The sequence below is a fragment of the Miscanthus floridulus genome, chromosome 7 (genome assembly GCF_019320115.1).
Source record: "Miscanthus floridulus cultivar M001 chromosome 7, ASM1932011v1, whole genome shotgun sequence".
In the NCBI taxonomy this organism is placed as follows: domain Eukaryota; kingdom Viridiplantae; phylum Streptophyta; class Magnoliopsida; order Poales; family Poaceae; genus Miscanthus; species Miscanthus floridulus.
Window position 1 is genome coordinate 15,154,958 of NC_089586.1, and position 16,785 is coordinate 15,171,742.

Sequence of the window (16,785 nt, forward strand, 5' to 3'; positions counted from 1 at the left end):
GGTGTACCAGGGCTGAATGGTAGAGTGGCATTATCCTAGGCTAGCAAGCGGCCGGAATCAGCCCAGTTGACGACGGTCAGGGAGGAAGGCGGATCTTGTGGTTATGTAAAACCTCTGCAGAGTGTATGGTTGATCGATCGATACATGTGCCGACTTGTCGGCTATGGACCTTTCCTGGGTTTCGCTTAAACTAGATAGAGAGATGAGTCCTCTTCTTCCCCCGTGAGAGAGTGTCGGTCGTAGCCAAGGGCTACGGGCCTTGAGACAGTGCCGAGAGGGAGTTGGCCTGTCGACTGAGCGATGGTATGATGATGGTGTGGAGATGGTGGTATATCGATCACAGGATCGAAACCTGGCTCTGGAAAGGGTATGGGGTGGAATGGGTGTGGGAATGGTGTTAAAACTTGACCAACTATTATTATACACTTGATATGCTATTACATAGGAAACCCCAGCCTTATAGGTTCCTTTTGAATATATCCAACTTGCATCCAATTTCCACAAAGCAATGCTCATAGGGTGGGAGTGGCCAGTACAAATCGTACTGATAAATTTTGGCACACAGGTTCTGCTGAGGAGTATAGCTCCGAGGAGTTGGATGGTTGAGGAGTTCGTTCCTACGCTCGAGTTTGGTGATCTCATCTTCAAGCTATTCTGAATGAATGCTACTTTTGATTCCGCCAATGCGGCGATGTAATAATTTATGTAATTCCGCACTATTTGTACTCTGATATTACATTGTATGGATGTGATATTCGACTGAAATTTGGGGTAATATGATCTACAACGGTCTTATTACACTTCGACTCTATGGATTTCCCTTCGTGGAAATCAGGTCGTTTCACACATAGATGAGGCACGCGCCAGTAGGAAGAGCACTAGCTGACACTAGAGCTCCGCCCAGTCCACCAGGTAGGTGCCGCATTTGATCCCTTCCAGAGGGACAGGAAATCCCCCAAACTCGACTGCTCCAATCCGACTCGCCATCCGCCGATCAGAGCCCTTAGCCACCGCCGCCTCCTCCTCCTGTGGCATCAGACAATAAGCAAGAACGGCGAATCAATCGACGGGGCCGCCAAACACGAGAGAAGCATAAAACGAATTCCTGGCGATTTCCCACCGCGAGCTGCTCACCATGCTCGCCCACCACGAAAACAAAGAGAACGCGACCGGTGAGGGAGACTGAGGAGGAATGAGTGCGGAGACCGCCATTCCTCAGAGCACACAAAAGGATACAGGAAAGGGAAAAAAGCAAGCGAGAGAGACGTCGCTCCCAAGCAGACACGAGCTCTGCTGGCGGCTACCGGCTACCGCCCCGCCCAGGACTGGAAGCTCGTTCCGCCTTCCTCCTTCCGCAGCAGTTCATGCACCTCGTCGTCGCGGAGACTGCCGGATCCGCTTCTTCCTCCTTCGTCGGCCGCCGGAGCAGTATGTCGTGACCTCGACGAACCACGCGCGCCCGCTGGAACTCGCGCCCGCGACAGAGCTCGCGTCTACGGCGGCGCTGGCACCCACGGTGGCCCTCGTGCCCGCATCTCCGGCCGACGAGGAGGCCGCGCGCTCGCACTACACACGGCCACCGTGGCCTACCGCCTTGCAGCCTGGCCGTGCGGCCACCGTGCCCGCCCACCCTACAGCCCAACCGTGCGTCAGGGCGCTACCATCGGAGACCCGCCGCCCGCTCCTGGTCCCGCACCTCGGAGTAGCAGTCGCGCGCCGCATGCCCGCTCCACGCCGCCGCACACCCGCGCTGCCGACAGGCACCGCGCCGCCCGCTCCCTCTCCGATGTGTTTTGGAGGAGTCGGTGTTTTGGAGGAGTCGAGGAACAACCCGGAAGGATAAGGGGCAGCGTAGGCATTTGGTCTTTTCTTTAGAGGTTTGGATTTTTTTTAATTCATTTATTCACTGGACATCCAAAGTAGGGGTAGACGGATAGTTCAGTTCAAAATAACAAGGGCAAAAACACAAAGTTGAAAAAACAAGGGTAAAATCACAATTGAAGTACCAGACAAGGGCAAGAACACCATTTTCCCAATTTTTTTTGAGATGCCGTTTTTTTAATAAAAAGCAGCTTCAAAACGGCTCCGCCAAACACCCCCCTCAATCGGATTTTACTAAGCCATTTACAACATCTCTTGAAGAGAAAATTAGAGATGCTCTTATTAGTTTGGAGTTGCAAAAATTTTATTAGCATGAGCGTAGCCAATCCAACCTGAATCCATACAGGCCGCAACATGGCACATATGCATGTAGCGTACCTTTATCTTTTCTTAAATTTGAGTCAATTTCCAGGGTTTTTTTAGCGGAGTAAACCCTTTATTGATCTTCATAATAAGTACAAACGCCATCAAAAATACAAAACAAACATGTTTCTCTAGTTCGGCATAAATACAACTTCTAGCTAAGTTATGAGCATCCACGTTTAATTGCCTCCATTCATGGACAAACTCAACAAATCTAAGCTCTCGTGATCGAGCTCTAATATCCTGTACTACGTGACCATAAGAGCCCATGCTTCCATCACAGATGCTTCTAACAACTCCGGCATTTCCATCACAGATGCTTCTAACAACTCCGGCATTGGCACATGACAATCTGAAGTCGCGTAGGACCAAATCACTGGCGAGTGCCAGACCTTCTTTGCACGAAATGGCTTCACCGTGTCCGGTTCCATTCTTCCTTCCATCACCACTGCCGAGGCACCCAAGAACCGTCCCGTAGAGCCGCGAGCAACAGTCGCTGCGGTGACAACACCTTAGCTCTTGGCCAAGGCTGCGTCAACATTGATTTTCATCAACCTCGTTGGGGGAGGAATCCACTGAGCCGGGCTTCTCTGAACTGTCCCTTATGGCTTCACGGATTGGAGGTCAGCCACAAAATTGGTAATGAACTTGTGAGTTGAGATCGGGCTTTGGTAGAGATCTTCATGCACAACTTTTCGCCTCGCATTCCAAATCGCCCATAGGGTAACGGTCACCCGGATTAGGTCCTCATGATTCAGGGACTTCATCACCGTGGCCAACCAACCCTTTGCATCTTGTCCCTCAATCTGACAGATATGTTTAGTTATCTCTTCCTTCTCCGGCGGCCAAACATAGTGTGCTATATTGTACTCGAGGAGCGAGTGGCGCCACGAATCCCCTGCTCCACATATCGGCCACGAATCCCTCCACATACCGTGTCGTATTCCTGTGAAGAAGAACATCCTTTGATGGGAGAGAGCACCTCGATAGCCTCCACAAGAACACGCGCACTTTGGAGGGGACCTGATTCCCCACAATGTAGACCGCTCCTTCTCAGCGGCTTGTCTGCAAAAGGAGCCGGTAGTTTCAGCTAGAAACTTGCGATGTGCAAGCATTCTTTACGGCGACTGGACCAAGAAAACACTGCACTTCTCAAAGTGCCAAGCCCAAAATTCTTCTTGATGCCTCGTGATTAGTGGGATGCTTGTGATCACATCCACATCAACCAGTGTAAAAAATTCCATTAACTTCCCACGATCCCAACTCTCTGTCGTTGAGTCAATAAGTTCACTGACCAACTGAGGGGGGTTTGCCTGGTTGCATGGCACCGACCTTCTCAACCACGACATAGGCATCCAGTCCATCGACCAAACATTGGTTGATTCGCCTGTCCCAATTTGTCGTATTAGACCCCCTTTAGCACCTCACAGCCCTCAACAATGAATCGCCAAATACGAGGGGGAGACGGTCTGATCCTAGCATCTAGGAAATCTCCGTATGGGAAGTAAACCACTTTTAGCACCCGAGCACTCAGTGAGCTACCATCCTGTAAGATCCTCCATGCTTGTTTCATTAAGAGTGCTAGGTTAAACAACTCCATGTCACAAAAGCTAAGACCACCAAAACACTTCGGTTGGGTCATGTCATCCCACGCCACCCAACATGTCTTCTGCTTACCATCTCTGCAACCCCACCAAAATTTGCACAGTATGCCATCTATATGTTGGCACAGTCCGCGGGGCAGTCTGAAGCAAGACATGTGATGAGGACATCCGACTCAAACATGTAAACCATGACTCAAGTCATGTAAACCATAAGCTCAGCCAAGAACCAATGGACATAAACCATGAAAGTGACTATGTAAACATTGGTCGAAGCCATACACAAGCTGCACCAAGCCACGCACCAACTACGCCAATACAAGGACCAATTACGCGAAGTCGTGCAAAGAAACTACAACAAGAGGTGAACTCTTTCCTTACCGAATATGAATTTATTAAAAATGAGAATTTTATACTACCTAAATGATCTACATATGTTTTACTAAGGTTTACACAAGAAGGTGATGCCGCTGGACCAAAGGAGATCAGTCACACCAAGGAGAAAATGGTCAGTACATGGAAGCTGAACCATCACACTACATGCTGACAGAAGACTAAAGTTCCAAGAGCTACACACACCAATTGATGAATATTCACCATTCAAGATGCATGTGGACAGAAAGATAATCAAGTCTACTTTCACCTCCAACAAACGGCTTGTCTTTTCGACTTTCCATTAAGTAGTAATGTCCAATTTACTGCCAGGAAGGACGAAGGACAGGCGAGGCTTCTCGGGAACCCCTTGTTTCCACCCTTTCACCTCCCTAATCATAGAAGGAACTCATGAGACATTCACACCTATCTAGGAGGGGCGTTCCTAGTCTAAATACCTGTTGTATCTAAGCCAAAACTAGACTTTTTGGATTGAAGAAAACCCACCTTATGGTGTTCCAGCCAAGAGCTGAGTGACTTACCCCAAATTTCTTGCGAGTTCTTCATAGGCTTGTGAGAGACCATTTCACCGGTATACGCGAAGGTTCCTTAGAGACCCCCTAATTCGTGCTCAAGGATTTTGGTCCTTTTGTGTGGTTTTGCAGCCGTTCGGAGATCGAGTCGAAGTCCTTCAAGGTTTCGGTGCCTCTCTCCCCATCGCTTGGCTTCATCCAACCTTGGCCAGGTCTAAAGCTGCTGGTTTGTGTTCTTGAGTTCATGGAGATCGAGTCGGGTCCAAGGATTCTCGGTGTCTCTCTTCACATCTCTTGGCCACACCCCAACCTTTGTCAGGTATAAAGCTATTTACCTTGGCTGAATTTTCAGCAAATTATTCCTTGCGCGTACCTACTACCGTGAAGATCGGACCTTCGCTCGGGTTTGTCCCTATCAATATGGAGAAGGTGGGAACTGCTTGCGCTACAGACTTGATGAGAACCTCCTTCCCACCAGCTGATAGACATTGCTCCATCCATCCTTGTACCCTATTCCAAACCTAATCCTTTAAATATTTGAAAGCTCCATTTATCGCTGAGCCCACATCTGATGGCATTGCCCAGATATTTCTCCATTAAGAGTTTCAGTACCTCAAGGATACCCTTGATCTCCTCCCTCAAGCTTTGGCCGCAGCCCTTGGCAAAGTGAATCGAAGATTTGTCCATATTTATTTACTGGCCCAAAGCTTGACAATAAATGTTCAACGCATCCTTCACCTCACGAGCACTCTCCCCAGGGGCGAAGCTACGAATACATTAGTGGGTGCAAATGCACCCACAACAAAAACAAAATTTAGTATTAACTATCTCACATTCACCACTTGTGCACCCCCCTCAATCAATGATCATGCACCCCCCACGAGCCAACATGGAAGCGTGAAAGCTCAGACCAATGGCAAGCTAGTAATTATTGCTTGTTTGCAGATTATCTCCATCATAGGGATAGATACAAAATTGGTGTCCAGATTTGTATTGTGTTCAGGGTACAGCTAGGCTCGATATCAAGTACACATAAGAATAGTACGGTTTATTTAGATAGGCTAAGACTAATTATTAGCCAAGCTAAAAAGCTAGCTAAGAAATTAGCCATCTAATTACTAGTCGGTGTATGTTTGTATCCTTCGCTAATGGGCTAACAACTAGTCAAGGCTTGTTAAAAATTAGGCCTCCTATTTGGGTGAACTGAGCAAAATTTTAGCTACAAGTTGTTAGCCACTTAGCCTATATGATCCAAATAGACCCTAAGTAGAGACTCATTTTTCATTATTTCATAATTATTAGGAGCTCCCGTTATATAGCCTTGATTTATCAAACTATACAGTTCAATAAAATTTTAGGATTTAAATGGTTTGGCCATGGTAATATGCCATTTGAATTACTACTGTCATCTGATTATGTGGCAAATAATCGACATCTAATTTTGTATACACAAACTCTACACACATTTCAAGGGATGTCACGTAGGTCAAACTTTGAAAAATGTGTAAATGCTTGAGCGCCTCGGAACTTTTTAAGGGGTGTCACTCAGGTCCGCGAACTTTAAAAAAACATTTCTAGGTCCCTAAATTTGTTAATAATGCACCACAGTGGTCGGTATAGTCCAGAAATGAACCTGCAGTGCATCATTTTACAAGTTTAGAGTGTGCAGTGCACCATTTTAACCTATGTGGCAGCCCACAAGTTCAAAGATTGCTGATGTTTTTTACTCTTAAAAAAACAAAATTTACCATGTAAATATTTGCATATGGTTATGTACTACTGAAGTGATACACCCCCTCGTTTCAGCTCTAGCTTCGCCACTGACTCTCCCCATCCGCCCTAGAAAACAGCACGTTATCATCTGCAAAGTACCATCGGAGCTGACCGTCCCACCCTAATGACATTGAGCGCTAATGACTGATTCCTTTTCAAGAGGCACAAAATGCCCTCTGCTGCTAACAAGAAGAGATAGAGTGAGATTGGGTCATCTTGTCTGATTCCCCGTGTTGGAGTAAACAGTTCCAAGCAGTCACCATTGAGTTGAAACAAAAATGACACTGACGTGACCAACTTCATTATCATCTCAACCCAAATCCGATGGAAACCTAGACGAAGTATAATTGCTCTCAAGTATGGCCATTCGATCCGATCATACGCCTTCCTCATATCCAACTTGAGTCAATTTCCAGTTAACCGCTGGTACGGGATTAATCCTTTGTAGCAAGTACTTCCTCCGTCCAAAATTATAAGACGTTTGATTTTTTTGACACCAAGTTTGACCACTCCTCTTATTCAAAAATTTGTGTAAAATATCACTTCTTTTGTCGTGACTTGCTTTATTAATAAAAGTTCTTCAAGAATGACTTAAATTTGACTATATTTGCACAAATTTTTTGAATAAGACGAGTGGTCAAACTTGGGGTCAAAAAAGTCAAATGCCTTATAATTTGGAATGGGGAAGCACTATTTATTATGGGCCTTACAATTTAATTAAAATAGGTTGGACTAAGCCCAATTAATATCTAGTTCATGTTCCATCTAGTTCAGTCATACGTGGCTTTATCCAAGGACACATCCATGGCTTCGGCGGCAGCAACAAGCAAGAGATGAGGATGGTCGATTTATGGGAGCCTTGACATTGGTCCTTCGGGGAATTATCGACCTGGAGGTGACAGAATCCATTGCATGCAGATAAGGGATGGCTCTCGCTTCATACCTATGAGCTGACAGTTTTAGGTTAGCCAGTGATTATCAGGATGTCGTGAAGAGTACCCAATAAAACGACCTCAGAATCTATGGATGGGTTATTTGGGAGATCAATGTGAGGAAGGCAACTTTTAGAAGTACCGAGTTTGTACATGAGCATAGGGACCCAAATACCGATGCTTATAGTAGCTCGTAGCTCGAACGATGCTGAGTTAGGTTCGCATGTTTGGTTCTTGAACCCACCTGATGGTGTTTATAATATGTACAATCCTCCTAGCTAAATAAAAAGGGTGACGTTGCTAAAAAATCTGTTATTCTTTTGTTCGCACGATTTTAGCCGTCTTTGATTGGTTTTAGTTCCCCGTTTCCGTTTGTGATTTTACTTTTTTATTTCGTCCTTTATTTTACCCGCACGTTTTGATTTGTTATTCCCCAAGTTTTTTTATTCAGTTAAACTAGCACCCGGACGTCCGGTGCACCACGTGTGTTCGGACTCCCGCTCAAAAGTGCTCAACCCCCCGCATCAGCTTTCGCCCCCGCCCCATGCACACGCCCCCAGCGTGCCCCCAGCCCAGTCTGCTAGCCCTTCAGCGAGTTGCACGCCCCCAGCTGGCCCCGTAGCACGCCGCGTCCGCCTTCGCACCGCCCCACGTGCGCGATGAGCACGCCCCAGCGCCCCCTGACCGCAGCACCCCCATCCGCCGGCCCCCAGCGCCTCCATCCGCTAGCCCCCCCCCCCCCCCCACACACACCTCGCGAGCCACTCGCCCCCGTCCGCTGGCCCCGGCTCGCCCCTGGCCGAACAACATAAAACGTTTGAATAAAACACTTGCAACAGCATAGAACAACTGCTACAACATAAGACTGGAGAAGCTGAAACATTTGGAACATATTATTACAGCATTTGTGAGAAGCATATAAAACATCCAAATCAGAACGATTGCAACATACGCCTAGAAACAGGTGAAACATTTTGAACAATTGCTTGCAACATGCCTTTGAAACACTTGCAACATATACAACATGTGCAACATCCCCCATCTACTTTTACAACATCCATATGATTCAACTGCAACATACCTCTGAAATATCTTAAACAATTGAAACATGCAATTGCAACACATGGGGGAGAGAGAGAGCCTGGCCGTGGGGAGCACCATGGCCGTCGAATCTGAGGGCGTTGGGAGCTCCCTGTGGGGAGGACGCCAGTGTCTGGGGAGGGGCGCCGCCGGGGTGGGGTAGGAGGACGCTGGGGTGAGGAAAGGAGCCGCCGGGTGGGGGGAGGAGGACGCCGGGGTGCGTGAAGGAACCGCCGGCGTGGGGGAAGGCACCACCACGGTGGGGGGAGGAGGATGCCGCGGTGGGGGAGGACACCGTGTATGGGTGAGGGCACCGCCGGCGGCCAGGGATGGAGCCGGCGGCGCACGCCACGGAGAGGAGCGGGGTTGGCCGGAAGGAAGAAAAATACGTTGTTCATTTTTTTAGATGGGTCATGAGGGGGAGCAGGCCGGATAGCTCGGCAGTCCAGGGAGGCGCGTCCGGATGGGACGGTCGCCCGTATCCAACCATTATCGTTTTTTATTTGCCCGCTTTTCACTGGTTCCTCCGCTGTTGTACGCTCGATCCTATTTTTTGTCCATCTCTTCATCAGCTCTGGTGATTTTTTTGTTTTTTCCTTATATAAATGTCAAAAATAAATAATAAATATAACATCATGGACCTTTCATCCATCGACTCTTTCTTAATAAATAAATATATTTTCACTCCCAAATTATTGATGTAGTTTTTTTGAGATTACATAGTACAACGCACGCACACTCACCCATATAAACACACGCATGCAAACCCTACATCTATGAGCACCTTCTAAGACTAGGCCGGTAAATCCTTAAAATTAACGAAGTCATCAAAGGCGTCTCACTGTCAACAGGAACGTCACCTACCACTGAAAGCACAAAGCCGTTAACTCCGGAATATTTGCTCCCTAGGCTCTTGTAACTCCTAGGCTACATGCACTTTCACAAATTATTGATGTAGTTTTAATTAGAAACAAAACATATACTTATTAAATTCTGAAGCAGTCGATGGTCCAACTAATCAATTAGTGTGTATATATATATATATATATATATATATATATGTTGTCTACTCCCGTCTAAATAAATGTATCTCTATAATAATAATCTATAACCACCGACCAGGATTGCCACGTGAGAGATGTCTTCTATTATAATCATCAGTGAACAAACTAATCCCGGACAACTCCTTGTCGACTTTAATAAGATATTAGAACCACGGATTTTCATGGTCCTCAAAGAAAGTCACGTGACTTGATATTTAACTGTAGCAATTCTAAAACTAAGTTATGATATTTTATAAATATTATGTGCTTTGCATCGGGAGAAAAAAAAACTACCAAAGTTGTATTAAACTCGATACAGGCGCGAACTGAGCCTAACTCAGTTGGTTAGGTTCCTTGTGATGGGTTTAAGTCCTCGACTTGGCACGGGTGCTCACATTTTCCTAGATTTATTTCAGGAATTAACAGCGTTGTGCTTTCAGTGGTAGGCGACGTTCCCGTCGACAGTGAGGCGTCAGTGGTGACTTCGTCAATCTCGAGATGCGCCGACAGTGTCTTTCAGAGGTGCTCATAGGATTAGGGTTTGCGTACTGTGTGTTCGTAGGGGTGAGTGTGCGTGCGTGTTGAGCGTCCGCGTCTGTACTTGCGTAATTTGCAAAAAAAAATCGATACATGCTTAGTCATTGTCATATTATCGCCAATGTTAACTGAAATTGTGGAGGTAAAACATAAACAGCCGTATAGCATTTCCTATCCTCATTTTTTGTAAATATAATAGATAACTTTTTTTCTCCCGCTGTAACGCATAGACATGTTTGCTAGTACTGAGGAAGATACTTGCTACAGCCTACAGGCCAATCGATATGCTCTTAGTTCACCTTCACCAGTGTTTGAGCAAGAAAGAGGTCACCAGTGTTTTCGCAAGAAAGAGGGCGAAAACTCTAGGCTTTTTTAGCTTGAAGTGCTCGTAAAAGATTTAATTCAGGGACCGGCTCATGATGTCGCGGCTACTTTAGTTTCAAGTCAAGGGGTGGACCGTGGACGTGCAGTCACAACTGGTGAAATGACACCATGTGCATGTCAGAAAGATAGAGCTGCAAGGACAACACCGAAGGGGACCTATCACTTATATCAAAACCATATATCCTCCGTAAGGCTTCTGGTGGACTTACCCATCTAGCATTCATGTACTGTTTGATCTCATCGATGTTTTCTTCATTGTCCTCCTTGTCAGCCTCTCTCACAGCCACATACGTGTGGTCATAACCCTTGTAAATGTACTTAAACAAATAATTGACGACCTTGATGCTCCCACACGCCTCAACATTGATGTGGCAATTGAATAGACGTAGGAGGTATGGGTTGTAAGGCACGACCCATCTGTTGTCAAGGTCATGCCCATGAACTTTTTCTTTTCTACCATCGTCACGCCGTCTGTAAACTGGGTATGAATCCTTGCCCAGTAATGTGGCATCACATAAAGGTCACGGGTAACAGTTCTTGCATGATTCATGGCCCTTTGTACACGGGCAATTGCGATTAAGTACTCCACAAGGGCCATTCATCATATGCTTTGTAACCATTTTATACAAGTCCGGATACTTCTTCTTGTTTGGGAGCTCGGCTGAGATGAGAAGGTCATACTGCTCTAGGCACGTGATTTTCTAGTGTCCCTCCATGATTAGCAAAAAATATGCGTGCGGTAGACCCCTCTTCTGGAACTCCACAACATACACGTGTGCACGAACCTTTCCAAGGATATCCTTTTTTATCAACATGTGCTTAAGCTCTTCCAGTTTTGCCCTAAAGACTCGTTCAATAAGATCTGGACGATCATGTGGTGTTTGTCCAGGGTACAACTCACACATGATCTCATCCCACTTTGGATTACATGTCATAGTCAGGAAGATGTCTGGTTTTTCAAACCTCCGCACCAGTGCCATGGCATCCAAATACCTACGCCTCATGTCCCTCGGGCCTCCGATAAATGACGAAGGCATCACCGTTCGCTTTCCAACAGCTTCTGATCTACCCTCACCAGCATGCATGTTATCAACCAATTCTTGGTAGAGGTCGGCCCTAATCTCCTTTTGATGATTGCATATGTAATTCAATAGAGAACTCTCAATTTTGATGTACGTGTCAACCGCAAACTGTTGGAAAAGACGCTGGCCATAAAGTATGGGATTAAAGATTCCTGGTCACATCTGAAACTTGTAGCAGTAATAGTCACGCATAGAAACACATAAATTTCCCGGAGAGTCTACAAAAAAACTATGGTATTAGAGGTGTTTCTAGGATAACGGTTTGGTATACATGAAAAGTATAAGAAGATAAATAAACATGTTTCTTCTTCTTCTGTACCAGCCTTACGCAGGGCACGAGCCATGTTGACATCCTCCATGGTAACACCTTTCTTTGAGATATCCATATGCCATCCAAGCTCACTGCTAGGGAAGAAGAGTGGGTATGAAAGAGAATCGTAGCATCTATGGTATGATCGGATGATGTGCCTACTCCTATATTTCCCATGCAGGACAACACTATTCTAAAACTGACCAAGGAGTTCACCACCCTCGATCCAAACAGCAGCCACCTCCGAAGCCATCGGCACGTTGTATGTCCTTTGGTCCAATCGTTGATCAAGGTTAAGTGTGAGACGATAGTCCTCGAAATGTTCAACCTGTCCCATACTCCTAAAATGTTGTGAGTACGGGTTGCCACGAAGGATGGCCACCAATCTCTCTATAACTTCTTTATCTTTTTGGTACTTCTCTTCTCGACACCTTCGGTATCGGTGCTCAAGGCTCGGATCATCATCATAGAAGTAAAGCTCAAGATGTCTGGACTCGTAAGCATCTTCTCTCCCAAATGACCTTATGTTGTGATAGATCATGCCATGTGCACAGAAGGTATATATGCCGCTGTTTCTGATGTTAGCAATAGCACTGTCGAGGCGACAATAGAGGGAAGTGAAAGAGAAGTGGCCATTGAAAAACCTGATATTGTTACGGAAGTGCCTAGCGTCTGCGTCGGAGCTCGTCTAAAACCTCATGAGCTGGTTTGGTATGACTGGCGCATTCAGCTCGACCTTTTCACTGTGGCAAAAGAACCCAGGAGGTTCTTTTGGAAACCTCTTCACACCGCAGTGGCTGCAATCTGGGACCGGTTTTAGCATGTGTGTCTCCCTAGGCATGTTACTATACACCTTTTCATATGGGTTAGGTACTTCAGGGTTAGAAGCCATGTCTTCCTCAGGAGTATCACTTTGGACATCATCATCTGATTCCTCTATTAAAATGACATTTGAAGCCAAAAATAAAGGTTAGATAAAGGAGTGGATGTTTATAAAGGTATTCGGTATTTAGTACAAATACCTTGCCCAACAAACAAGTATCTCTTGTCCTCTTACTCATCATCCTTGAATATATCGCCCTCATCATCGTCTATGATCGTGATAGTGCCATGAGATATTACAGCTTGGGTAACAATAAAGGAAAGCAAATAAAATAAAGAATGTAAAAAGTAGTGCAAATTACCGGTGTCATCAAATAATGGTTGTGCAGGTGTAGCTGATGCATTTTGATTGCGTGGTCCAGCGCTTTCTGTCAATCACATAATTGACATGGTTGAGATAGGAATACAGTTGTTTCATGTAAGGAACGAGGGTGGGGAGGCCTTGTTACTTACCGTTATTGGTCACGCTTGAGTGAGGTAAGGACGTATTTTCATCCGCGTGGTCTCTAGTCATGCATTCAACATCATTTGTTAGCCAGTCCTGTGTTTCGATCGATGTGGCGCTCAAACGTAGTGTTGCGACGGACTAACAATGCATGTCTTTGACCAGGTGGAACATTTTGTCTATGTGTCATATGACCAGGCAATATATCACCGCATTCATCATCATCATTTATCTCCTCAGTAGCTTGTGGGAAGCAAATAGGTGTTGCACTGCATTGTGGGATAACACAGTCGCTGGGGCTTACTGTGGGTCCATGAGGCCTAGATGAGTTTGTAGTGGGCCACACCATCTTTGGATTAAATAGTGGATTCTCCATTGCGATGGACTCACTGTTTAAGGTCTGCCTCCGCACCTCCCTGGAGTGTTTTTTTAGCCACTTTCATTGCCTCTTTACAAGATGGAGTTTGATTGTAAAGCCTCGGTCGCTTGCGCCTTTGTTCCCGTTGCTCAGGTGTCATGTTTGCATATGTCATCTTACACCTTGCACGATCAGCCATGACTTGTTCATTTGTTAATTCTCTCTTACGTGAAGCATCGGTGCATTGTGACTGCATTTCTTGATTAACTATACTACCAGCAGTAATTACTTCATCGTCATCACCTACATAGTTGTGTTTGAGTTAAAATAGTAGCAAGACAAACAAAACACACTAGATATCCATCAACGATCCGCTCATTGTATATAAACCTACAGAAAGATTCGCCAACACAAAAATGTAGGCATTGATGACATATTAATAACAGTTAAATTACCTGACAGCCGATTGGATATAAGTATATCATTTGCATAGAGTGAATCATTCCTATGCAACCAGTCATCTGTTTCATTAGGATCCATATTTTCCTTGTTTGATGCATCCTGACCATCTAACAATTGTGACACAACACATATAAGAAACATCAATAGTAATATCTATATTATTATTCACCATCATTTCTACTATACAACCATTGGTAGTTTTGGTACGCAGTTGTTGCTGCTTTCTTCTTTTATATGTTTCTCAATGTTTTTTATTTTTTTCGTCCCTTTTCTCTTGAGACATTGCGTGCCATCGAGCCTTATCTCTTTCTCTCTTGCGTTGTGCAACATCGCTTCCTACAGTGTTACATCCATATACTATTGATTATCATTTATATAATATAAACAATAGGGTGTATTGAAAATAATAATTGCCCTTCTATTTTGGTTACCTCCATTAGTAGTGTTAGTCTTGTCTCGCAATGGTGCAGGAGAGGCACTATTTTCCATTGAAATGTACCCACAATTTAACCTCTTGTCTAATACCACTAGTAGAGAAACGACCTTTGATCCCACCTCAAAATTTGGCTTTAGTCCCGGTATTTTTCGCGTCCGGAACTAGAGATACCTTTAGTCCCGGTTTGTAGCTCCAACCGGAACTAAAGGACCCTGCCCAACGGCTACTGTGGCAGGCTTTTGCTGCAGGGGACCTTTAGTCCCGGTTGGAGCTACCAACCGGGACTAAAGGTTAAATTTTACTCTCGGTTGGTCCCTCCAACCGGGAGTAAAAGTCTACTCCCGGCTGGAGGCTCTGTCCGGGACTAGGAAGGGACCTTTAATCCCGGTTTCTGTCTCCAACCAGGACTAAAGGTCTCCTCCTATATAGCCCTTGTTCCTCCCCGAGCCCGAGCCACTTCGAGCTCAGTGTTCTTGCTTCATCGCCGGCCTCTCTTCTTCCTCATCACCGGTGTATCACAAGATTTCTTCTATTCCTCCATCGATTCTTCGGTTCTGAAGGTTACCAACTTTATACTCTTATGTTTCATTAGTAGCTTATTTCATTTTGTGGACTAGATATATATGTGGGTTTTTTATGTTAGATTTTTTTTATTTGTAAGCCAATTAAGCTCAAAATCACTTTAAAGTTTGCGTATTTGGATGAAGGAAGGTTAAAGTAGTTATTCAAAACTAGTATTGAGTTTTCAATTCTAGCATGCATAGCACACTTCATGGTTTGGAGATATAGAGAATTCTAGAGTTTTTTTAATTTTATTTGTTTATAAAATGAGAAATTTATATTATATTAAAAATGAGTATAGAGAGTAGATGGCAACTGCTTCCGGATCCTCGGCCTCTCATCGGGTTCCAAAGCGACTGAGGCCGGACCTTCCTCTCATTGCATGCAGCAAGTGTGAGGAGAAGATTGTGATGGAGTATCGGGTGAGGAAGGAGTGTCCCAACAAGGGCCGTATCTTCTACAAGTGTCCGGATCGCAATGTGAGTTATTTTGTCGCATTTGATGATTATGGTTAATTTATACTTATTTTCATGATGATTGTGATTAAAGTTCTAATTTTTTGTTTTAATTTCAGTGGGATGGAACTGGATGTTCAGGCTGGTACTAGAAGGAAGAGTATGTTGAACACGTGCAAAACTCTCTTGCATAGGCGGCTACGGCGGCTGATGAGGCAGTGATCCTGCGAAAGAAGCCCATAGATGTTGAACAAATGCATGATCTGTCTGTTTTAGTTGGGATTGGTCGCGAAATCCTTATGCTGCTGAAGTGCATTTTAGCTTTAGTTTTTTAGTGGTAGTTGGGATTGTCTACATTGTAGCGAGACTTTCATAAATTAATACCTTGTGTGGTGGCATGCATGTCGTATAATTAGCTGATTATGTTCTAGGTTTTAATATGGTATGTATGTCATGCAATGCAGATGAGCCGGTATTGGATGTACAATGCTGATCGCCGCTCCCAAGAGTTCATTGAGGGCGTGCATTCTTTCTTACGTGTGGCCGAGGCAAACAAACGCGATGGTTTCATGTGCTGCCTATGTGTCATATGTAAGAATTTGAAGGAATATGCTAGCTCAAGGAGTCTTCATTCACACTTGTTGAAGTCGGGTTTCATGCCAAACTATATTTGTTGGACGAAGCACAGAGAAACCGGGGTTGTAATGGAAGAAGGTGAAGAAGAACAATGAGACGATGATGACATTATTGCTGAATATGGTGCCTTCAATGATATTGCAATGGGGGAAGCTGAAGAAGAGGTAGTGGCAGAAGATGAGCCCGCTGATGATCTTGGTCAGGCCATTCGTGACGCACAAAGAGAATGCGAAAGTGAAAAGGAGAAGATCAAGTTCGAGCGCATGCTAGAGGATCACAAGAAATTGCTATACCCAACTTGTGATGCGGGACAGAAAAAGTTGGGTACCACACTGGAATTGCTGCAATGGAAGGCAAAGAATGGTGAAAGGATCAAGATGCCCAAGAGGGGGGTGAATTGGGCTAATTCTAAATTTTCTTGCAATAATTAAATCATATGGTTAGCCCAATTAACCCCTTGTGCCTAGAAAAGTGTTTCTATTACTCTAACGCACAACGAACTTGCAACCTATGTTCCAAACTTACTCTAGCATGACAATTCTATGAATGTAAAGACAAGTATTGAATTGCTCAAAGTAAATGCTCAAAGTAAATGCTCAAAGTAAATAGAGAGAGAGGAACGCGGCAATGTTTTGCCGAGGTATCGGAGAGTCGCCACT

The 16,785-nt window shown here is 45.0% G+C and overlaps 1 pseudogene; it reads right to left on the reverse strand.

The window, feature by feature from the left end:
* Positions 1 to 10,585: 10,585 nt before the first annotated feature.
* On the reverse strand, positions 10,586 to 14,527 carry LOC136465127 (uncharacterized; annotated as a pseudogene).
* Between the last annotated feature and the right edge of the window lie 2,258 nt (positions 14,528 to 16,785).